Source organism: Bos indicus, chromosome 21 (assembly GCF_029378745.1).
Source record: "Bos indicus isolate NIAB-ARS_2022 breed Sahiwal x Tharparkar chromosome 21, NIAB-ARS_B.indTharparkar_mat_pri_1.0, whole genome shotgun sequence".
Classification (NCBI taxonomy): domain Eukaryota; kingdom Metazoa; phylum Chordata; class Mammalia; order Artiodactyla; family Bovidae; genus Bos; species Bos indicus.
Genome location: NC_091780.1, coordinates 63,280,249 through 63,306,757, shown reverse-complemented (window position 1 = coordinate 63,306,757; position 26,509 = coordinate 63,280,249).

Sequence of the window (26,509 nt, the reverse complement as noted above, 5' to 3'; positions counted from 1 at the left end):
GATAATAATAACCATGTCTAAGAGCTACCCTCGGGGGACATCCCTGGTGGTCCAGGGGTTAAGAATCCACCTTGTAATGCAGGGAACATGGGTTCAATTCCTGGTCAGGGAACTAAGGTCCCACACGCTGTGGAGCAACTCGGCACATGTGCCACAGCTGCTGAGCCTGCACTCTGCAACTCGAGAGTCTGTGTGTCAGACTCTCAAGATTCTGCATGCCTCGACAAGACTCAGTGCAGCCAAATAAATAAGTAGGATAAACAGTGATTTATATGAACTGCCTAGTCTGGCCTCCTGCTCCTGTGGCTCAGCAGAAAAGAAACTGCCTGCAATGCAAGAAACGCAGAACACACAGGTTCGATCCCTGGGTCAGGACAATCCCCTGGAGGAGGAAACAGCAACCCAGTCCACTATTCTTGCCTGAAAAATCCCATGGATGGAGGAGCCTGGTGGGCTACAGTCATTCACGACTGAGCAACTGAGAACACTCACACCTAGTCCAATACCCTATGAACTTTTGTCACTGCACTCGCTGTTATGAAACCCCTATTATATGTCAAGCCCTGTGCTGGAATTCACAGTCCACTAGGAATACAGGTAGAACAAGATATACTTACAGTACAGAGTGAGAAAAGTTATGCAAATTATAAAAATAATTTTGCGAGTGCAACAAGGAAGCACTAACTGCCTGGGTAATTATGAAGCAAAACTGAAAATTAAAAACAAACAAAGCTCACTTGTATTTGATTATTAAATTTGAAAGATTATCGTAGTGCTTGAAAAGCACTCTGAGATGTTTTTATTTGGTATAATGGGAAATACAGACTTGGGATATTAAACCTAGTGAAGGTTATAATTGATAGAGGACAGACTTTGATTATGGTCTGAGTACTGGTTGAGATTTTATCTGTGTGACTTCATATAATTAGTATGCATACTCTATGCTTCGGGTACCTAATCTGTCAAGTGGGAATAGTACCGTATCTTTCACCACGTTGGTTGTGAGGGTTATGTGTGATAATATATCTAAGATCTCACAACATAGGACCAGACATAACTGGAGAAGTATCCGGTTGCCCATACTGTGAGATGGATCATATAGCTGGGATTCCTTTAGATCCTGTAAGAGAAGACCCTAAGAGTGGCTTGAATGATCAGAACAGTTTTATTAACTCACATAAGTCCAAAGGGAGGTCAACACAGTTGATCAACTCAGTGACTTAAGGATGCCAGCAAGAACCCATTTGTTCTGTGGTTCTGCTGTGCCATCCTCAGCTGGTTGGTTTCACATTTCATCTACCCTTCAAGATGGCAATGACACCTCCATACATTATGTCTTAATATAAAGACATCCAGGAAGAAGGGACTTTTCTTCTATGTATCTGATACACATCTTATAATAGTTGTTGTTCAGTCTCTTAGCCGTGTCTGACTCTGTGACCCCATGGACTGCAGCATGCCAGGCTCCCCTGTTCTCCACCATCTCTTGGAATTTGCTCAGATTCATGTCCACTGAGTTGGTGATGCTTTCTAACCATCTTATCCTGTTTTCCCCCCTTCTCTTCTTGCTTTCAACTTTTCCCAGCACAGGGGTCTTTTCCAATGAATTGGCTTTTCGAATTAGGTGGCCAAAGTATTGGAGCTTCAGCTTCAGCATCAGTCCTTCCAAAGAACATCCAGGGTTGATTTCCTTTAGGATTGACTGGCTTGATCTCCTTGGAATCCAAGGGACTCTCAAAAATCTCTAGCTCCAAGGTTCAAAAGCATCAATTCTTCAGTGCTCAGCCTTCCTTATGGTCCAACTCTCACATTCGTACATGACTACTGGAAAAGCCATGGTTTTGACTATATACACCTTTATCTTATAATATAGTGGTTCCCAAGAGGTTTGGTCTCAGAATTCCAAAGATTGTTTGTGATTTACATGTATCAACATTTACTTTAATAGAAACTAAAACTGACAATTTTGAATTATCTATTTACATATAAAAACAAACTCATTGCATGCTAATAAAGCATCATTTTAATGAAAAATAACAAAAATACTTAGTGAAATATTTAAAAAATAATGAAGTATTTTAAAAATATTTAATGAAAAACAACAAAAATATTTCCATATTTTCTAAAGCAAAAGCAATATATATATTTTTTAATTAGTAAAAAATGACATTGCTTTTCTTTTTATTCAAATCTCTAACAGCCGGCTCAGTGGAACACAGCCAGGTTCTCAGATCAGCTTCTGCATATAAGTTCTTGGATATACCACTTTGGTTCAAGTCACTGATAAAATTTTGGCCTCACACAAAAATGAGAAAAGAAGTGCTTCTGTAGTCTTTGCAGATAATTATAGATATTTTTCATTTCTACTGCATCAGAACTCAACAAATGGTAGTTTCTTGAAAGTTAGTAGTAGTGTGGAATCTGAAGATACATATTTTTTGTATTCTCTTTCATGATCTCTTGCACTTAAATGGAAATATTGCCTACGCACAATCTTATAACATCATTCATTGGTTCTTTGGAAAATGTTGCTTTACTGAGTAATGGAGAACTTCCAAATGTTGACATATTTTATATACAATATTTAAAAACAAGTCACTGTTTGTCCCATCAAAAACACAAAGTCTTTTCTTTTTGAGAAGTCAGGCTCATAGTAGAAGGTAAAGTTTATCCAAAGAGTCTGTTTTTTCCTTCAAGTTTCAAATTTCGTCTTTAGCAACAAATAGTGTTATCCGTTTCCTCTGAAGTAGGAAGATCCCTTGATTCGGTTTTACAAAAACTTCTGCGAAATACCCAAGTTTAGTAACTGTAGTTCATCAGTTGCTGCTGCCGTTAAGTCGCTTCAGTCGTGTCCGACTCTGTGAGACCCCATAGACGAGCCTACCAGGCTCCCCGGTGCCTAGGATTCTCCAGGCAAGAACACTGGAGTGGGTTGCCATTTCCTTCTCCAATACATGAAAGTGAGAAGTGAAAGTGAAGTCGCTAAGTCGTGTCCGGCTCTTCCCGACCCCATGGACTGCAGCCCACCAGGCTCCTCCGCCCATGGGATTCTCCAGGAAAGAGTACTGGAGCGGGGTGCCATTGCCTTCTCTGAGTTCATCAGTATTTCTTTCAAATAAAAAGAGTGAGCGGGTGAGCTTGTAGAACAAACAGCTGCTTTGATTTGTAACTCAGTCACATACATGCTTCCCCAAGTACCTGGTCACGCAGCACAGGGTCCTAACTGGACTCCCCATTTCGTCACTCAGAATATTAAAAAGATTGTACTTAACAGCTACAATTCAAGACAATTAATTATATACATATAATTACATATACATATAATTTATTTAGATTAATTTATAGTATATAAATACTATATATAATTATTATATATTAATTAAATATATTAATTATATTATGTATTACTCTATAATATATACTGCAATTACAAGTGCAATTAATATATTATATAATATATATATGTCTATTACTGCTCCATTAAGGATATGCTTAAATAAATCTGGCATTTCCCTGTTTGTATTTTTTTACACCTGTGGTTGTGAACACAGTAAGCACGGGACAGTGTGGCGCCACCCCTCCGATTCATGCTAAGGCACCAGCCGTTCTACCTGACTCGCTTTTGCACCCTTAGTGCCTGTGTCAACACCACACTGACAAAGAGAAGCAGCATCTTAGTATTATTACAAAAATAATTATGCCATTCTTGAACCCCAGAAAAGTCCTACTTTGAGAGCTGCTATGTCAACCAGTCCATTCTGAAGGAGATCAGCCCTGGGATTTCTTTGGAAGGAATGATGCTAAAGCTGAAACTCCAGTACTTTGGCCACCTCATGTGAAGAGTTGACTCATTGGAAAAGACTCTAATGCTGGGAGGGATTGGGGGCAGGAGGAAAAGGGGATGACAGAGGATGAGATGGCTGGATGGCATCACCGACTCGATGGACGTGAGTCTCAGTGAACCTTGGGAGCTGGTGATGGACAGGGAGGCCTGGCGTGCTGCGATTCATGGGGTCGCAAAGAGTCGGACATGACTGAGTGACTGATCTGATCTGATGTATTTTATTTTATTTTATTTATTTTATTTTTTTGATGATTTGCCCATTTTATTATTTAAAAAATATCAACTGTAATTTCTTTTTTTTTAATTTAATTTTATTTTTAAACTTTACATAATTGTATTAGTTTTGCCAAATATCAAAATGAATCCACCACAGGTATACATGTGTTCCCCATCCTGAACCCTCCTCCCTCCCCATACTATCCCTCTGGGTCGTCCCAGTGCACTAGCCCCAAGCATCCAGTATCGTGCATCGAACCTGGACTGGCGACTCGTTTCTTACATGATATTTTACATGTTTCAATGTCATTCTCCCAAATCTTCCCACCCTCTCCCTCTCCCACAGAGTCCATAAGACTGTTCTATACATCAGTGTCTCTTTTGCTGTCTCGTACACCGGGTTATTGTTACCATCTTTCTAAATTCCATATATATGCGTTAGTATACTGTATTTATGTTTTTCCTTCTGGCTTACTTCACTCTGTATAATAGGCTCCAGTTTCATCCACCTCATTAGAACTGATTCAAATATATTCTTTTTAATGGCTGAGTAATACTCCATTGTGTATATGTACCACAGCTTTCTTATCCATTCATCTGCTCATGGACATCTAGGTTGCTTCCATGTCCTGGCTATTATAAACAGTGCTGCGATGAACATTGGGGTACACATGTCTCTTTCCCTTCTGGTTTCCTCAGTGTGTATGCCCAGCAGTGGGATTGCTGGATCATAAGGCAGTTCTATTTCCAGTTTTTTAAGGAATCTCCACACTGTTCTCCATAGTGGCTGTACTAGTTTGCATTCCCACCAACAGTGTAAGAGGGTTCCCTTTTCTCCACACCCTCTCCAACATTTATTATTTGTAGACTTTTGGATCGCAGCCATTCTGACTGGTGTGAAATGGTACCTCACAGTGGTCTTGATTTGCATTTCTCTGATAATGAGTGATGTTGAGCATCTTTTCATGTGGTTGTTAGCCATCTGTATGTCTTCTTTGGAGAAATGTCTATTTAGTTCTTTGGCCCATTTTTTGATTGGGTCGTTTATTTTTCTGGAGTTGAGCTGCAGGAGTTGCTTGTATATTTTTGAGATTAGTTGTTTGTCCGTTGCTTCATTTGCTATTATTTTCTCCCATTCTGAAGGCTGTCTTTTCACCTTGCTTATAGTTTCCTTTGATGTGCAGAAGCTTTTAAGGTTAATTAGGTCCCATTTGTTTATTTTTGATTTTATTTCCAATATTCTGGGAGGTGGGTCATAGAGGATCCTGCTGTGATGTATGTCAGAGAGTGTTTTGCCTATGTTCTCCTCTAGGAGTTTTATAGTTTCTGGTCTTACGTTTAGATCTTTAATCCATTTTGAGTTTATTTTTGTGTATGGTGTTAGAAAGTTGTCTAGTTTCATTCTTTTACAAGTGGTTGACCAGATTTCCCAGCACCACTTGTTAAAGAGATTGTCTTTAATCCATTGTATATTCTTGCCTCCTTTGTCAAAGATAAGGTGTCCATATGTGCGTGGATTTATCTCTGGGCTTTCTATTTTATTCCATTGATCTATATTTCTGTCTTTGTGCCAGTACCATACTGTCTTGATAACTGTGTCTTTGTAGTAGAGCCTGAAGTCAGGTAGGTTGATTCCTCCAGTTCCATTCTTCTTTCTCAAGATCGCTTTGGCTATTCGAGGTTTTTTGGTATTTCCATACAAATTGTGAAATTATTTGTTCTAGCTCTGTGAAGAATACTGCTGGTAGCTTGATAGGGATTGCGTTGAATCTATAAATTGCTTTGGGTAATATACTCATTTTCACTATATTGATTCTTCCAATCCATGAACATGGTGTATTTCTCCATCTATTAGTGTCCTCTTTGATTTCTTTCACCAGTGTTTTATAGTTTTCTATATATAGGTCTTTAGTTTCTTTAGGTAGATATATTCCTAAGTATTTTATTCTTTCCATTGCAATGGTGAATGGAATTGTTTCCTTAATTTCTCTTTCTGTTTTCTCATTATTAGTGTATAGGAATGCAAGGGATTTCTGTGTGTTGATTTTATATCCTGCAACTTTACTATAGTCATTGATTAGCTCTAGTAATTTTCTGGTGGAGTCTTTAGGGTTTTCTATGTAGAGGATCATGTCATCTGCAAATAGTGAGAGTTTTACTTCTTCTTTTCCAATTTGGATTCCTTTTATTTCTTTTTCTGCTCTGATTGCTGTGGCCAAAACTTCCAAAACTATGTTGAATAGTAATGGTGAAAGTGGGCACCCTTGTCTTGTTCCTGACTTTAGAGGAAATGCTTTCAATTTTTCACCATTGAGGATAATGTTTGCTGTGGGTTTGTCATATATAGCTTTTATTATGTTGAGGTATGTTCCTTCTATTCCTGCTTTCTGGAGAGTTTTTATCATAAATGGATGTTGAATTTTGTCAAAGGCTTTCTCTGCATCTATTGAGATAATCATATGGCTTTTATTTTTCAATTTGTTAATGTGGTGTATTACATTGATTGATTTGCAGATATTGAAGAATCCTTGCATCCCTGGGATAAAGCCCACTTGGTCATGGTGTATGATCTTTTTAATGTGTTGTTGGATTCTGATTGCTAGAATTTTGTTAAGGATTTTTGCATCTATGTTCATCAGTGATATTGGCCTGTAGTTTTCTTTTTTTGTGGGATCTTTGTCAGGTTTTGGTATTAGGGTGATGGTGGCCTCATAGAATGAGTTTGGAAGTTTACCTTCCTCTGCAATTTTTTGGAAGAGTTTGAGCAGGATAGGTGTTAGCTCTTCTCTAAATTTTTGGTAGAATTCAGCTGTGAAGCCATCTGGACCGGGGCTTTTGTTTGCTGGAAGATTTTTGATTATAGTTTCAATTTCCGTGCTTGTGATGGGTCTGTTAAGATTTTCTATTTCTTCCTGGTCAAGTTTTTGAAAGTTGTACTGTTCTAAGAATTTATCCATTTCTTCCACGTTGTCCATTTTATTGGCATATAATTGTTGATAGTAGTCTCTTATGATCCTTTGTATTTCTGTGTTGTCTGTTGTGATCTCTCCATTTTCTTTTCTAATTTTGTTGATTTGATTTTTCTCCCTTTGTTTCTTGATGAGTCTGGCTAATGGTTTGTCAATTTTATTTATCCTTTCAAAGAACCAGCTTTTGGTTTTGTTGATTTTTGCTATGGTCTCTTTTGTTTCTTTTGCATTTATTTCTGCTCTAATTTTTAAGATTTCTTTCCTTCTACTAACCCTGGGGTTCTTCATTTCTTCCTTTTCTAGTTGCTTTAGGTGTAGAGTTAGGTTATTTATTTGACTTTTTTCTTGTTTCTTGAGGTGTGCCTGTATTGCTATGAACTTTCCCCTTAGGACTGCTTTTACCGTGTCCCACAGGTTTTGGGTTGTTGTGTTTTCATTTTCATTCGTTTCTATGCAAATTTTGATTTCTTTTTTGATTTCTTCTGTGATTTGTTGGTTATTCAGCAGCGTGTTGTTCAGCCTCCATATGTTGGAATTTTTAATAGTTTTTCTCCTGTAATTGAGATCTAATCTTACTGCACTGTGGTCAGAAAAAATGCTTGGAATGATTTCTATTTTTTTGAATTTACCAAGGCTAGCTTTATGGCCCAGGATGTGATCTATCCTGGAGAAGGTTCCATGTGCGCTTGAGAAAAAGGTGAAATTCATTGTTTTGGGATGAAATGTCCTATAGATATCAATTAGGTCTAACTGGTCTATTGTATCGTTTAAAGTTTGTGTTTCCTTGTTAATTTTCTGTTTAGTTGATCTATCCATAGGTGTAAGTGGGGTATTAAAGTCTCCCACTATTATTGTGTTATTGTTAATTTCCCCTTTCATACTTGTTAGCATTTGTCTTATATACTGTGGTGCTCCCGTGTTGGGTGCATATATATTTATAATTGTTATATCTTCTTCTTGGATTGATCCTGATGTATTTTAATAGGTAAGAAAATACAGCTTTAGTTGAGCAAATCTCCCAATAGAGAAAATAAAATTTTACAGTAAAAAGTTGATTGACTAAGTCTCATTAAAGTATCCTATATCTGGTTTTATTTAGCATAAGACTGGATATTTTAAAAAATTATAACTATTGCTATCTTTTATTTATTAAAATATTAATATTTTTGATAGGTAAGAAGTGAATTTATTCAGAGAAAAAAAAAAAACACACTCTACAGACAGACTGTGGACCATCTCAGAAGGCGAGAGCAGCCTAAAATGTTAATATATTTTTACTGTAGAAATTTAGACATATAAAAAAGTAAAGATAAAAAACATTTAAATGAAAGTTCCTCCCCTGCTGGGGATAAATCCTGTTAATATTTTAGGGAACATCTTCCTTTCTTTCTGGCCATTTATACGATTTTGCAATGTGTGTGTGTGACTTTTTTAATTTAACATTGTCTCATGAACATTTTTTCATATCATTAAATATTTATGGACGACATCACTCTAAATTATTCACTTCCCCTTCTGACAGGACATCACATTCTGCCTGCAATGCACTGGCACAAGGTTGCTCGGGGAGACAGTTTTGCGACCCAGGGCTCTGGCGTTTTAGGAACTCTGCCTTGTGGTGATGGAGTTTAGTGATGAAGTCACCAGAATCCGTGTGGACTCTTGGCAACTGCTGCCTACTCAGGAGCATTCCACATCTCGGTGGCATGCCCTTGTGTTTGATTTTTTTCTCACCATTTCTATAGCCATCCCTGAGGTCCTCTTAAACTTGCTTAGCTAGCCGAGACAGCCTCCAAATCTTTCTGAAACCAGCTTCTCCTCGCTTACTTCCTTCTTGCTGCTACTGCTGCTGCTAAGTCACTTCAGTCATGTCCGACTCTGTGTGACCCCATAGACGGCAGCCCACCAGGCTCTGTCATCCCTGGGATTCTCCAGGCAAGAACCCTGGAGTGAGTTGCCATTTCCTTCTCCAATGCATGAAAGTGAAAAGTGAAAGTGAAGTCGCTCAGTCGTGTCCGACTCTTCACAACCCCATGGACTGCAGCCTACCAGGCTCCTCCGTCCATGGGATTTTCCAGGCAAGAGTACTGGAGTGGGGTGCCATAGCCTTCTCCCACTTCCTTCTTATCTTGGTACAAACATCCTCTTCAAATGGTTTTCTTCCCATCACCCTTTGATTCTTGAATTTCATGACTCCCTTCCGTGTAGGCTGTACTGCTATACTTCAGGACTTTCCATCTCCCTCCAGCTTTGGTTCTCATTTATCTCTTTACTTGAAACCTCAACTCCATCCAGTCTGAAGGACTACAGAGAACACTGTGTCAGAAGACATTTTTCCAAAATGGCCACAGTAGAATTTCTGCTTCCATATGTTTTTCCAGAAACTTCATATTTCTCCATCAAAAGGCAGAAAGTAATATTTTTCCCTCCTTTGAAAGTAAGTGGGCTTTTTAGATGTCTTGGACAGAGCAAGAGAGACTCTGAATGGTTTCTGAGGCTGAATTTGAAAAAGAGGACAGCTTCTTCCTGGTTCTCTGTTTTTTTGGTGTGTTTTATTGAAGTATAGTTGATTTACCATGTTGTGTTAACTTCTGGTGTACAGCAAAGCCATTCAGTATACATATATATATATTTTTTTTCATATTATTCTCCATCATGGTTTATTACAGGATATAGAATATAGTTCCCTGTGCTCTACAATAGAACCATATTATATTTATTACTGTGTATCTGAGCTGCTGTGGTAGCTCAGATGGTAAAGAAGCTGCCTGCAATGTAGGAGACCTGGGTTTGATCCCTGGGTCAGGAAGATCCCCTGGAGAAGGAATGGCAACCTATTCCAGTATTCTTGCCTGGAGAATCCCATGGACAGAGGAGCCTGTTGGGCTACAGTACACGGGGTCACAGAATCAGACATGACTGAACGCTTAAGCACACACGGAAGTACACACCCTCCTTTTCCATTTGGTAACTGTAAGCTTGTTTGCCTTGGGTGTGAGTTTACTTCTGTTTGTAAGTAAGCTCATTTGTATCATGTCTTGTATTCCACATGTAAGTGATATCATGACATTTGTCTTTCTCTGACTTGCTTCACCTAGTGTGATTGTCTCTAAGTCCATCCATTTCCTGCAAATGGCTGAGTTTGAAGAGGAGCAGCTGCCTGGCTATCTCTTTGGACACACACCTCAGGAACCCGGGGCCAACATCTAAGAAGGCTGGCCCTCTTGAAGCCTCAAAGCTGGAGTGACCATGTTGAGGCAGCAGGAGTAGGAGATGCTGCCGCAGCAGCCTCTGACATTGCAGGCATCAGCTGATGAGTCTCAGATGTGTGAGTCAACAGGCCTTCTGAGGACTCCCATCCCAGACAGAGAACCAGCCCAGCTGGCACTGAGAAGAGTGGACTCGGGTTATCTCTCCTGAGCCTTGCCCTAACTGCAGGTCTGTTGTTGCTGAAATCTAAGAAGTATGATTATAAAATCCCATAAAGTCTACTTCACCATTGCTCTGTGAACACCCCATCCGGATAACTTTGGGTTTATTGCCCTTTTTTTAATTTTAATTTTTTAATACCAAAAATCATTTTGTACTGGGATATAGCCAATTATCTTTTAGGATTTGAAATAACTCAACTGGAATTCCATCACTTTCACTAGCTTTGTTCGTAGTGATGCTTTAAGGCCCACTTGACTTCGCATTCCAGGATCACACCATCTAATTGAGTGATCACACCATCGTGGCTATCTGGGTCATGAAGATCTATTTTGTATAGTTCTTCTGTGTATTCTTGCCACCTCTTCTTAATATCTTCTGCTTCTGTTAGGTCCATACCAATTCTGTCCTTTATTGAGCCCATCTTTGCATGAAATGTTCCCTTGGTATCTCTAATTTTCTTGATGAGCTCTCTAGTCTTTCCCATTCTATTATTTTCCTCTATTTCTTTGCATTAATCACTGAAGAAGGCATTCTTACCTCTCCTTGCTGTTCTTTGGAACTCTGCATTCAAATGATATATCTTTCCTTTTCTCCTTTGCCTTTCGCTTCTCTTCTTTTCTCAGTTATTTGTAAGGCCTTCTCATACAACCATTTTGCCTGTTTGTATTTCTCTTTCTTTTTTTTAATATAAATTTATTTATTTTAATTGGAGGCTAATTACTTTACAATATTGTATTGGTTTTGCCATACATTGACATGAATCTGCCACGGGTGTACATGTGTTCCCCATCCTGAACCCACCTCTCACCTTCCTCCCCATCCCATCCCTCTGGGTCATCCCAGTGCAACAGCCCCGAGCATCCTGTATCATGCATTGAACCTGGACTGGCGATTTGTTTCACATATGATAATATACATGGATGAAACTGGAGCCTATTATACAGAGTGAAGTAAGCCAGAAAGAAAAACACCAATACAGTATAATAACATATATATATGGAATTTAGAAAGATGGTAACGATAGCCCTGTATGCAAGACAGCAAAAGAGACACAGATGTATAGAACAGTCTTTTGGACTCTGTGGGAGAGGGTGAGGGTGGGATGATTCGGGAGAATGGTATTAAAACATGTATTTCTCTTTCTTCGGGGTGGTCTTGATCACTGCCTCCTATACAATGTCATGAACCTCTGTCTATGGTTCTTAAGGCACTTTGTCTATCAGATCTAATCCCTTGATTCTATTTGTCACTTCCACTGTAAGGAAAAGGTCAGTCTTCATTTCAATCCCAAAGAAAGGCAATGCCAAAGAATGTTCAAACTACTGCATAATTCCACTCATCTCACATGCTAGCAAAGTAATGCTCAAAATTCTCCAAGCCAGGCTTCAACAGTATGAACTGTGAAATTCTAGATGCTCAAGCTGGATTTAGAAAAGGCAGAGATCAAATTGCCAACATCTGTTGGATCATAGAAAAAGCAAGAGAGTTCCAGAAAAAACATCTACTTCTGCTTTATTGACTATGCCAAAGCCTTTGATTGTGTGGATCACAACAAACTGGAAAATTCTTCAAGAGATGGAAATACCAGGCCACCTTACCTGCCTCCTGAGAAATATGTATGCAGGTGAAGAATCAACAATTAGAATCAGACATGGAACAACAGTCTGGTTCCAAATTGGGAAAGGAGTATGCCAAGGCTGTATATTGTCACCCTGCTTATTTAACTTATATGCAGAGTACATCATGTGAAATGCCAGGCTGGATGAAGCACAAGCTGGAATCAAGGTTGCCGGGAGAAATATCAATAACCTCAGATATGCAGATGATACCACCCTTATGGCAGAAAGTGAACAGGAACTGAAGAGCCTCTTGATGAAAGTGAAAGAGGAGAGTGAAAAAGTTGGCTTAAAGCTCAACATTCAGAAAACGAAGATCATGGCATCTGGTCCCATCACTTCATGGCAAATATATGGGAAAACAATGGAAATAGTGACAGACTTTATTTTTTTAGGCTCCAAAATCATTGCAGATGGTGACTGCAGCCATGAAATTAAAAGATGCTTGCTCCTTGGAAGAAAAGCTATGACCAACCTAGACAGCATATTAAAAAGCAGAGATGTTACTTTAACAAGTAACTTCAACAAAGGTCCATCTAGTCAAGGCTGTGGTTTTTCCAGTGGTCATGTATGGATGTGAGAGTTGGACTATAAAGAAAGCTGAGTTCTGAAGAATTGATGCTTTTGAACTGTGGTATTGGAGAAGATTCGTGAGAGTCCCTTGGACTGCAAGGAGATCCAATCAGTCAATCCTCAAGGAAATCAGTCCTGAATATTCATCGGAAGGAATGATGTTGAAGCTGAAACTCCAATACTTTGGCCACCTGATAAGAAGACCTGACTCATTGGAAAAGACCCTGATGCTGGAAAAGATTGATGTCAGGAGGAGAAGGGGACAACAGAGGATGAAATGGTTGGCTGACATCGCCAACTCGATGGACATGAGTTTGAGTAAGCTCTGAGAGTTGATGATGGACAGGGAGGCCTGGCGTGTGCTTCAATCCATGGTTCACAAAGAGTCAGACACTACTGAGTGACTAAACTAAACTGATAGCCAATTCATATTGTGATGGTTTGAGGTGAACAGTGAAGGGACTCAGCCATACATATACATGTATCGAGTCTTCCCCAGAGTCCTCTCACATCCAGGCTGGCACATAACATCGAGCAGGGGTCCATGTGCTATGCAGTAGGTCCTTGTTGGTTATTCATTTTAAATATAGCAGTGTGTACATGACCTTCCCAAAGTCCCTAACTATCCCGTCACCCTGGCAAACTTGTTTATTTTCTAAGTCTGTGAGTCTCTTTCTGTGTCGTAAATAAGTTCATTTGTATCATATTTTTTTAGATGCCACATATAAGGGATGTCATATAATATTGCCTTTTTAAAACATTTTATTATGCATTTATTTTTATTCCTGAACTATTATTTTTTTAAAGCAGAACCATTATCTACCTAACATTCTATACTTGTCGCTTTTCAACCTACCTTAAACTTTAGAATATATTTATGTTGGTAGGTAGCATTGATTCATTTTAACTAGTGTGCAAATTCCACTAGATGAATATACCACAAAATACTTAATTTACCAGTTAATAGATACTTGAACTGGGTTCAGTTTTTTGCTGCTATGACCAATACTTGTATAAATACTCTTGTACCTGTGTCTTAGGTCACATGAACAAGAGTATATACACCTGAGAACAGAATGAATGTAACATACTTGAGAATGGAAATGCGCATTTACAAGATAATGCTTTAAAAGAGGTTGCACCAGTTGCTACTCTCAATAGTAATAGCAAGATAGTATAATTATTAACACTTAGCTTTGCTGATTATATTACCTTTTACTTACCTATTGGTTGCCAATCATCTTAATTTGTATTTAAATGGTTACTAATTAGACTGAATAGATGATATAGATACAGACATAGGTATAGATGAATGGGACTGTTTAAGGATTTTATCCAGATTTCTGTTGAATTTTTGTGTTTTTTCTCATTAATTTGGGTTGCTGCTGCTGCTGCTGCTGCTGCTGCTGCTAAGTCACTTCAGTCGTGTCTGACTCTGTGCGACCCAATAGACAGCAGCCCACCAGGCTCCACTGTCCCTGGGATTCTCCAGGCAAGAACACTGGAGTGGGCTGCCATTTCCTTCTCCAATGCAAGAAAGAGAAAAGTGAAGGTGAAGTCGCTCAGTTGTGTCCGACTCTTAGTGACCCCATGGACTGCCGCCTACCAGGCTCCTCCATCCATGGATTTTCCAGGCAAGAGTACTGGAGTGGGGTGCCATTGCCTTCTCCGTAACTTGGGTTAAACCTTCATTATTTTTTGGATGCAAGTATTTTGTTGTTTTCTGTGTTTCAACTCTTCTTCTGTTTTATGACTTGCCTTTTCGTAACTTGCATAGTATCTTTGGATAAATGTGTTGGATTTTAATGCAATTAAACTTACAGTCACATCCTTTATGTCATTATGTCTTCCTTGGTTGAAATGGCAAGTGTGAAAGGGGAAGTTTATGTACAAACACACTTATCTGCCTGGATATTATAGAAATGTTTTAGCATTTTTAATGTTGTATCTTACAATTTGGTCTTGAATATATGTGGAATTCTTGTAAAGGGGGATTGATTTTCTTTTTTCTTCGTATGAATAACCAAAAGATCTACACCATTCACATGTTGATCATTTTCCCCAGTTTCCAAAATGTGTTCTCTATCAAATTCTGTTTCAACACATGGGTCCCTATTAGAACTCTTCTGTTACACTGAACTTTTAGCTTCTTAGCTTTAATATGACATTGCCTTCATTACTTTTGCTACAGAACTAGAAACCTGACAAAGTAAACTGCTCCACCCAGCTTATTCTTCTTCAGAATATCCTCTATATTTCCCAGGCCTTTGTACTTCCATGTAGATTTCATTACCAGCTTATCAAATTCTAAAACAACCTATGGGGAGTCAGATTGGAATTACATTGGATCTTCAGATCAGCATGAGAAGATTTGACCTCTTAAAATATTGGGCCATTGTGTTGCTAAATACGGTACATCTATCCATTTATTTGGGTCTTTAAAAAGACTTCAAATATATTTTATTACTTAATAGGTGTGCATCTTTAAAGAAGATGTATGTACACATATATTTTATTGCTATTGAAAGTAATACTTATTTTTATTGTTTCTGCTTGAATATGGAAATGCAATTTAAAATATATTGATTTTATATGTAGCAATTTTTATAAACTTTATTTTTAATAATATGTTGGTTCTTTGTGCATGCATGGTAAGTCACTTCAGTCATGTTCAACTCTGTGAGACCCAGTGGACTGTAGCCTTCCAGGCTCCTCTATCCATGGAATTCTCCAGGCAACAAAGTTTTCATCATAAGCAGGTATTGAGCTTTATTATTTACATTTTCGGCATGTATCCTCTAACCTTTTGAAATGCATGGTGCTTTTGAGACATATCTATGTTATGTGTATCAATATTTCAGTGCTTTTTATTGTTGAAGGGTATCCCACTATTTGGATAAATTTACCAGTTTGTTTATACATTCACCCATTGAAGAACATTTGGGTAGAGTCTAGTTTTTGGCAATTATGAATAGATCTGCTAGACTCATTCATACAGGTTTTTGTGTGAATGTAATCTTTCATTTCTCTAGGATTAATTCTTTGGATTGGGATTGTTGGGTCAGATGGTGAGTATTCAATGTATGCAAGACTTTAAAGAAATTACCAAGGTGTTTTCCAAAATGGCCATCCTATTTTGCAATCCCACCATCAGAGTAGGAAAGTAAGAGTTATTCTGTATTATCACCAGCACTTAGTAATGCTACAATTCTAGAAGGTGTGTAGTAGTATCTCATCATAGTTTTAACTTGCATTTTCTTGATGGTTAATAATGATGTTGAGCACAGATTCATGTGTTTATTTTTCATTGCTATCTATTTTTGAGAAGTAATTGTTGAAGTCTTGTTTATTTTGTAATTGGACTATTGTTCTTACTATTGAGCTTTGAGAAATCTTTATATATTGTGGATACAAGTCTTTTATTTATTATCTCATTTCCAAGTATTTCTCTCAGTTTATTGTTTGTATATTCATTCTCTTAACATTATCATTGACAGAGCTGTTTTTTTTACTTTGATAAAATTTAATTTATCATTTTTTTCCTTTTATGGATCATGACTTTGGTCTTTTATTTAAGCTGTCAAAATTTATAATAATTTAAGTTATCAAAATATCTACATGTAGAGTTATTTATAACAACTTCATTAGTATTTATGGAGTCTCACTTTACAATCTATAATCAAGTTGTAACTTACGTCTTCTTTCTTCTCTTGTTTGCCTAGATAGATATTTATGTTATTGATGGTTTTCAAAGAGCCAGTTTATGATTTTATTTATTTTCTCTATTGTTTTCCTGTTTTCAATTTTATTGACTCCATCAGTTTTTATTTCATATATTTTGAAGCTCTATTGTTAGGTACCTAAGCATTTCAATTTGCTTTGTCTTCTGGTAAATTGACCCTTCTGTCATTCCATGTATCTCACTTTATACCTGACAATTTTCCTTGCTTTCAAGATTACTTTGTCTGATATTAATATAACATTTCATTTTTATTTTCATTAGAGTTTTCAAAGTATGTATTTTTTCATTTGTTTACTTTTAACCTACTTATATCATGATATAAAGCACAGTTTGGCTTTATTCTTTATTATCTAATTTGATATGCTCTATCTTTTAATTATCATGTTTAAATCATTTATGTATAATGTAATTTTTTTAATTTTAGAGTCAAGTCTACCATTTTGTTATGTATAATGTGTTACCCTTTTTATCTCCTTGTTTTCTCTTTCCTGTCTTATTTTGAATTATTTAAACCATATTTTATCCAATTTTAATCAATCTATTGGGTTTCTTTTTACTATATATCTTTTAAAGTTTTATTTTTGTTGCCCAAGGCATTACACTATTCATATTTACCATTTCACTTTCTACTTAGAATTAATATTTTGCCGCTTCAAGTCAATGTAGAAAACTTACCATCGTGCATATTATTTTATACTCTCCTGCTTTTGTTTTTTGACATACATTGCATTTTAAAATATCAAGAAGCCTCATCAGACAATATCATAATTCTTGTATTCAATTGTCAAATGTGTTTTGAAGACCTTAAAAGGATGAAAATAATCTATATGCCAAGAATTTTACTAATTTTTTTTTTTTTTTTTTTTTTTACCATTTCTTCTTGTTTTTTATTCCCAGTGTTCCAAGTTTCCCTTTAGGGTCATTCACCTCCCATTTGAAAAACATTCTTCAGGATTATTTTTAAGCAATAAGCAAATTTACTTAGTTTCCTTTCATCTGAGAATATCTTCATTTCACCTTCATTCCTGAAGGATATTTTCACTGACTATGGATTTCTGGGTTGACAGCTCTTTTCTCTCAGCACTTTACAAATATTGCTCACTTCCTTCATGCCTCCATGGCTTTAGATGAGAAATATCCTGCCATTCAGATAATTGTTCTTCTAGAACTAATGTGTCACTTTTTTCCTCTAGCTCTTTTCAGACTTTTTTCTTTAAGTTTTCAACAGTTTGATTTTGATGTGTCTGAGAATGGAGTTCTTCAAATTTAGAAATAAATTGGTGCGAATGCCTATGACAGCTGGAGTAGTTGAGGAAAGACTTCAGATCTCAATGTAGATTGGATTCCTTAAGAAAATAGAAGAAAGAAAGAGGATTGAATAAGAATAGTCTTAGACCGTTCTAAGAAGGGTTCGGCCAAACCAATGGTTGTTCTTGAGCCAAAGGTACTTACTGGCAGAATCCTACATCTTATAGGAATGGGTCTGCATCAGCACACCCATTATGCTCGATCATTGACTAGAAGCAAACTTTGAGAAGCACAGCCTTGGCACAGATATGGTGACATACCTGAAGGAGCAGTAGCTGGGTTCACTGGTATGCTTCCAAAAGCAGATCTGAGCAGCTCATTTCCATGGCTGCCAAATCTACTTTGTAGAGTATCACCCTAGCAACCGTTAGAGAGTAGAATGTAGTGACCAGGGGTTCTGGTTACACTACAGAAGCAATGATGGGAGAGTAGAGTGATCATGTTGGAGTTGGTGAGAAGAGATCACAGTTTGGATCTATTTTTTTTTATCTCTTTTTTTAAATTTAATTTTATTTTTTAACTTTACAATATTGTGTTGGTTTTGCCATATATCAAAATGAATCCACCACAGGTATACATGTGTTCCCCATCTTGAACCCTCCTCCATCCCCATACCATCCCTCTGGGTCGTCCCAGTGCACCAGCCCCAAGCATCCAGTATCGTGCATCGAACCTGGACTGGTGGATCTATTTTTAACATAAGGTCAATCAAATTTTCTGAGAGGGTAGTTTTGATGTTTAGGATAAAATGCAGGAATAACTTAAGTTTTTCAACTTGAACAGCTCAGAAACAGTCATAGAGTAAGAAACTTAAGGTTCTGTCAGAATTAGAGGAAGTCATAAGGAAATATAAGAGGAAGAAATTGAATATGGAATTCAGTATTTGTTTACAAGCAGTTAGGATTTAAAGAAGGAGAGAAAGAAAAGTTTTTTAAAGAATATATACAGCTTTTAATAAACGAGAGAGGAAAACTTAAGGTTAATATGAATATAAAAGGATAAGATCAAGGGAAATAAGGAGAGTGGTAATTAATCTGTAGACCTTTACATAGACAAAGCTAATGTTTTCCACTGTCTGGGTCAACAGGGTAATCTTATATGCCTGTGTGACATGACACTTAATTGTCAGCTGAAATCAAATCTAACCTTGGAGTCTTTCCTAAAAATGAATCCTTAGTAGCTCAGACTTTTCAAAGACTCTTACTCTATCCCCTCAGTAAATGGATGGCAGGATTGAGGACAGGTAAGGGAAGATCATAAACCCAAATCACAAAGTCTTTTCATCTCAAGGACTGCAATAAGCCCAGCTAGTCTGATGTCCTGTCTCATATTTTTCCTCTACTTCTGAATCTAAGCCAGACTTCCCAATCTTGATCAGGTACATATTCCATCAGACACTCAATTCTCCAGAACATATCTGCAGGCAAGGTTAGTCTACTCTGATCAGTTCCTGAGATTCTGTAGATAAAGAGTAGTTCACCAAAATGAGTACAGCCCTAAAGGATTTGCAAGATGACACGAAAGAAGCAGATTGTTCTCAGATATTCTAACCCTACTTCCCCTTCCCCAACCTTCTTTTCCAGTCCTGAATAATGGGAACATCAGAAATGGTCTCACTTTATTTCCATATTCAAGTCCTACTAAGTTTGATGTCCATCTCACATATCACCATCTTTATAAGGTCTCCCTGACAACATAAGCTGTGCTTTATCAACATAAGCAATCTATTTCTTTTTATAGACAAAAAAGGTGTCTGTATTTCTCTTAGAATTCATCAGTTTCTACCTTGTGTCAGATTTCATGTTCTCTGTCAGTCAACTTTGCTTCTGTAATAGACAACTGCAAAAAAAAAAAAAAAAAAACAGCAAAGTAAAGCAGCATCCTTTTCTCACTCATGTACGGTGCTAGTTGACTCAGCTCCAGGAAGCACCCCTGTCAGGAGAAGCTCTACTCCATATGTCTTCTCATACTGGGACCCAGATGGATGGAGCAACAAATGCTCTTTGGAACCGGCCATTGTCATGGCAGAGGGCAGAAGTGCAATGGAAGACATTTGCAATATCTTTTAAAACTTTGGATATAATATACTCCCACATCCTACTAGCCAAGTTTAAAGTCAATGACGTAACAATGACACAACTTCCACAGGAAGAAGAAGCAAGCTACGTGGCAATGAATGGGGATGTATGAGGAAACCTTTAAGAGCAATTATACAATTAACCGTGTCTTGCCCGTCCTGGTTTTGAGCCCCTGAAAAGCAGAGCCTGGGAACAATTCCACTGTGACCTCTGTAAGATCTAGCACTGTGGCTCAATGTGTAGTAGGTACTCAGCCAGTGTCTGATTAATGAATGGGTATTTTTCACAGCAAAACTACAAGGCGACCTATTGTTTTATGAGAAAACGTCAAGCTGTCTGGATTTTTCACTCTTCATTTATTTCCAGCAAGTTATCACTTTCTGAAAAGGCAATATTGTTCTAATTCCAAAATCTCCCTGAAGTATTACATTTCCTTTCCCATGACCTTTGAGTGTTCATGGAACAGCCTAGATGGGGGAAGAAGCATGGCAGGCATGGGAAGATTGGTGTCAAAAGCAAGCATCCTTATACCCCTGGGTTGAATTCTGACCTTGCAAATGACAAGTTTCATGGTCACAGCAAGTCACTTCACCTCCAGGAACCCACTTCCTCAACCTAAACATGGGGACAAGAATTCCTGACTTGCTCGTGTGTAAGTAAAAGGCCCATGATGTACTTAGTCCCATAAATAGTATTATTACATTTTTTTTTACAAAATTACTGAGTACAATGATAATAGATTGTTTGTTGGCATCTTTTAATATCTAGTGTTCTTTCTCATGGTAAATCAAATCCCCAAAGCTGTGTTTCTGGCCCTCTGATTATTCAAGTTTTGGTTTCTTTTATAAAATGCATAGTTTATTCCATATGGTTTTCAGATCCCCTCTACTGACATCCTGGTTGGGCCATTCCAACAGCTGTGATTCTGCCATGGGACTTGCAAGTTTCTTTAGGAGACCATAAGGCAGGGGTGACTTTGACAACACAGGCCACTGACTTACTGTGTGATGCCAATCAAGCCTGTTATTTTTACCAGGCTCAGTTTCCCCATATTTACATGTGACAGAGTTGGGCAACATGATCTCATAATTTTATTATTAGAAGTAATTTATATTAGTTACATAATGATCATGATTGCAGATAGCCATTTTGGAGATTCTAGGTATGGAACTCACTGCTATGTATTGCTTTATCAAGTGGTCCAAAATGTTTTAATCTAGTAGCATGACCCAGAGGAAAAGATGAATTTGAATGTTCTTCATCATATAGCAAAGACAGTGGAATCAAATAACCACTGGAATTCTTTGGTCTCCAAACTCTTTGTCAATGGTTGGGTTGATTTTCATTCTGAGAAGACAGATTTCCAGTATGTTACTCCAGAAACACCCAGAGTGGTAGTTTGGGTGGATTCTTCTTCTTCTCTCTGGAGTCTGTGAAAAATGCTTGTGTTTGAGCAGAAGCCTTCATGTTCCTGAATTTGCATTTTCTCATCCTCTCTACCACCAATAGCAAAGATTAAATATCCTTAATTCTCATCTTTGAAGCAAATTCCTGCTCTGGCTTTGACTGCCAAATAATCCCATTCCAGGAGCAAGTGAACAAATGACCTGGGAAAAGCATACAGACAGCCAGTTAGGTCTAATTTCCACACAGTGGAGCCTGAGATTTATCTGTATCATGCCTGGGTCTGTACACTTGTGGTACCGCTACTCCAGGTAACTAGTGACTCAGTATCCCATGCCCAGGTTCTTGGGTAGAGCTGAAGCATACTACTGACCTTTTTTTTTTTTTTTATTTTTTTTTATTTTTAAACTTTACATAATTGTATTAGTTTTGCCAAATATCAAAATGAATCCATCACAGGTATACATGTGCTCCCCATCCTGAACCCTCCTCCCTCCTCCCTCCCCATACCATCCCTCTGGGTCATCCCAGTGCACTAGCCCCAAGCATCCAGTATCGTGCATTGAACCTGGACTGGCATCTCGTTTCATACATGATATTTTACATGTTTCAATGCCATTCTCCCAAATCTTCCCACCCTCTCCCTCTCCCACAGAGTCCATAAGACTGTTCCATACATCAGTGTCTCTTTTGCTGTCTCGTACACAGGGTTATTGTTATCATCTTTCTAAATTCCATATATATGCGTTAGTATACTGTATTGGTGTTTTTCCTTCTGGCTTACTTCACTCTGTATAATAGGTTCCAGTTTCATCCACCTCATTAGAACTGATTCAAATGAATTCTTTTTAATGGCTGAGTAATACTCCATTGTGTATATGTACCACCGCTTTCTTATCCATTCATCTGCTGATGGACATCTAGGTTGCTTCCATGTCCTGGCTATTATAAACAGTGCTGCGATGAACATTGGGGTACACGTGTCTCTTTCCCTTCTGGTTTCCTCAGTGTGTATGCCCAGCAGTGGGATTGCTGGATCATAAGGCAGATGCTCAACATCACTCATTATCAGAGAAATACAAATCAAGACCACTATGAGGTACCATTTCACACCAGTCAGAATGGCTGCGATTCAAAAGTCTACGAATAATAAATGTTGGAGAGGGTGTGGAGAAAAGGGAACCCTCTTACACTGTTGGTGGGAATGCAAACTAGTACAGCCACTATGGAGAACAGTGTGGAGATTCCTTAAAAAACTGGAAATAGAACTACTGACCTTTTATTCCAGAAAATATTTATGAACTAATAGAATGCCTCAGAATCCTCTACAGAGTTTTGTCAAGATGCGTACTCCTGGCTCATGTTCCAAAGATTGTAGCATACTTAGTCACTCAGATAGAAATGTAAAGAATTTCCAGTGTAACATATCTCAAATAGTTTTGTAAGGAAGGTAATATTCAGTGTACTATGGTTATCCCAGTTGACATCCATAACTTCATCCCCAGGGCTGAGGGCAACTCAACCCCCAGACTTTACTCCCATCTCTCAGAGGAACCAGCTGTCATTGATGGCTTTTTTGCTGATATTTACCTTCTTTTTTGTTTCCAGGGGAATACTTTATGCCTTTCTCTATGGTTAGTTCTCCAAGGTACCAGCCCATTGGCCCTTTTTTCCCTAGTGTTCTCTGAGATACCTCAGTGATCTATGACTTTACACCCCCCTATATGGATAGCTGTAGTCATATTACTATTTCAAAACACATGTAGGGATTCTTGTATTTTCTTAGGGCAGCTGGCCAGAAGATATGGGATGTCAGTTGGACAAACAAGGTGGATAAGATTGGGTCAGAGGCGGAAGAACAATAGAAGAAGAAAGGACCACACTGGTGAAGGACAGAGAGGTGAATTTGGAGGATGCTGCTGCAGAGTCCAGGTGTTCAGAGTATGACAGAGATTTATAAAACTGATGTGACATCCACAAGAGAGGCTTCCTGAATCCCCCACTGGAAGTTACTGTTCCCTCCTCTGAATCCTGACAGCATTTTATCTGCCCTCTCCTATGGCATTCAAGCCTTTCTGTTTTATAACTTGACTCTCTCTGTCCACGGACTGTTTCTACTAATAGATCATGGATCCCTTTAAGGAAGAAAGACCATGGTAACAAGGTGACCCAAAACATGAATAGATTGAGAATCCTAACACCTGGGTTTTAAGTTTAGACTCTGCTATTCACTACCTTTGGGGCCTTAAGGAAGTCCCTTAAATTCTTGAAGTGTTGATTTTCTTATCTGTAAAGTAGAAATGCCAACAATATCAGATTCAATGATGGTTAAAACAGAAAACTGAGATAATGTACAAAAACACTTAGCCCAGCATCTACCACATGGTAAGCATTCAAAGTTAAATCTTCTTTTGAAAATTTAAAATTTCAAAGTTAAATTTCACAGTTAAATCTTATTTTTTCTAAAGAAGAATTGATGTTAGATTCATCTTTTCATCTTAGACTGAGTCCCTTCTAGAATTCTTCCTTGGCCATGTTACCATCCCTTGTATCTTGGGTACCCTTTATTGGCAGCTGTTTTCTATGCAGTGACACAGGAATCTACCTGCTTCCTTCTAGTGTGGGTCCCATCCATAATTCATGGGTTTTGAAGAAGAAGAGAGAGCACTGGGGTTGAGAGAAAGAGGAACGGACTTCCACACCCATTTGGTGGCCAGAACCCAGGGGCAAGACGCCACCTAACTACAAAGGATGCTGATAAAGTCATCTTCATTTGAATCCCGACTCAGGAAATACCCCTGTTTCTAGACTGTTACACCATTATCCTTGAAAACAACCTACTCATTATTTATACAGAGTAGCACTGAGGTTGTACAAAATCACTGTGGCCCAGGGCAGGGAATTAGTGGTACAGGTGTGTGTGCTTCCCTTGCATATGCCAGGCGTCTCCTGTGGGCTTGTCTCAGCATCACTGATGTGATCACATGACAAGAAGCATCCCTAAACCCCTTGTCAGGATGAACCAGGGACATTTGTGCTCACTGAATCCTCACTGCAGTTGATGAGACAGGAGCTGGTGTCATCCCTATGTTACCAATGAGGAAACAGGTGCTCAGGTTCATAGACAACTTTCCTAAGGTTGCACAGGTGAGGGAGCAGGGCAGGGATTTGAATTCACAGAGACCATGTCTCTCGCTGCAGTACCATGATGCCCTTCTCTTTGGCAGCCCCTACATTAATCCTGGACAGTGAGGTCAACCCTTCCATGTTCCACAGGCCATTTTTTCCCCTACTTAAATGCTGCGAGCTTGGGTAGGGGCCAGGTACTCTCTATTTAATGACAAAGAAGCTGAAGACCCTGGAGGTAAATGCCTTGCCCAAGTCATTTCCAGTCAGTAGGAGGTAGAGTGTGAGCTAGCTGGCTGCCTGTGGCACTGCTTGAACCCCCAGACCAAAACGCTGGTGCTGGGGTCTGACAGCATCTGGCCCTTCTCCCCACATCTGAACCCTGGCATGGGGAGTATTGCCTGGGAATCTCCCATTGGAGTGGCCTCCCTGGCTTTGCAACCAGGGTCCCTTTGCAACCAGGAACCTCCCTGCCAGCAGCAGGTCCAGGAGGTGATGCGGGCTGGGAGGTGGGCACTGATGTTGTTCAGTCACTCAGTCATGTCTGACTCTTTGGAACCCCACGGACTGCAGCACGCCAGGCTCCCCTGTCTTTCACTAATTCCCAGAGTTTGCCCAAATTCACATCCATTGAGTTAATGATGCCATCCAACCATCTCATCTTCTGCTGCCCCTTTCTCCTTTTGCTTTCCCAGCATCAGGGTCTTTCCCAATGATTCAGCTCTTTGTATCAGGTGAACAAAGTATTGGAGCTTCAGCTTCAGCATCAGTCCTTCTAATGAATATTCATGATTGCCCCTCCACCGAACATTCATTGGGAGGGGGGCACTGGATGTGGAGAAAAACCACATGGGCAAGGGTCAGGCTTCTGGTATCCCAGAGGTAGGGTTGCCTGTACCAGGCTGTGTCTGGCAGGGCTGGAGGTAAGAGAGTGGCAAGGAGTGGGATCCACCTGGCTCTTTCCTAAGAGCCAAGCTAGTGGCCAAACAACCGGGCACAGTAGAACCTCAAGTTCTGTCTCTAAGCTGCATGGGCTTGTTTGAGTAAAGGGCAATGCTGGGTAGATGGTGGTTAACTCATATGAGCATGAACACGTTTCTACCTAGATATCTTTCTAGAATTGGGGTTCTTACCCCAGGGGTCGGTGAGTGGGCTTCAGAAAGGCTTTGAAAGCCTTTTGAAAAGTTTCTGAATTTGTGAGACTTTTACCCAAAATATGCTCATTTGATGACTTTTTCAGATTCCTCCAGGACCAGCAATGAGAAATGAATGAATGAATACAAGGTGTCAAAACCATTATTCCTGTGTGTCCTTCCAAGCCACTAAGTAAGTGCTGCAAGGCTTTAGGTTGGTCCAGATGAGGACCAGGTCTAGGGAGGAAAACTAGGTCTCATGTACTGATTTCCCCAACAACTGTGTATAAAGCAAGACTCCGTGCAGCCAGGGATTGAAGTGGTGGAGGTGAAGCAATAAATAACCCATGAGGTTTCTTCAGCCACAGAGCACGTATTCTCATCATGGAGACAATAAATAAACTCATAACTAGATTCTTTAGATAACATCAGGTGGTAGAGACTTTGGTTATATTTGGCAGATAAGATACTCTGAGCTCTGGTTCCCCATCTGGGAAATGGGATGATCATACTTCCCCTGCCAGTCATCTCAAGACTGTCACAGGAAGCAGAAGAGAGAGGAGATTAGGAGAACTTCGGAGATGAAAGAGTTTCCACTCACTGGGCACCCGTGAGCCACAGATACCAACCATACCACTTCACATATGAATTCTCAAGGACTCCTCTTGGCAGTGATGTCTGCCAAGCAGCAGTATCATTAATTCTACAGATGAGGTTGCTCCAGCTCAGAGAATCTGAGTGACTTGTTCAGGGTCACACAGTTGGGAAGTGATGGAATCTGGCTGAGATTTACGGGAGCGCCAGAGTCTATACTTTCTATTGGGTTAGACTTGACCACTCTGAGGATTGAGTTAGAAGCATATCACACAGGAGAGGAAAAGATAAGTGCAGAAGGACTCAAGTTCAAGTGTTTACTCATCCCTCATGAGTCTTAAGACCTGAGACAACCTTAACCACCCAGAACTTATTACCCCCTTGTCAAGTATTGTTGTAGTGAAAGTCCCTCAGGGATTCAGATCTTGAAAGACGATGTGGTCAGCAGATTGTGACGTGGCTCCCAAAGTCTCC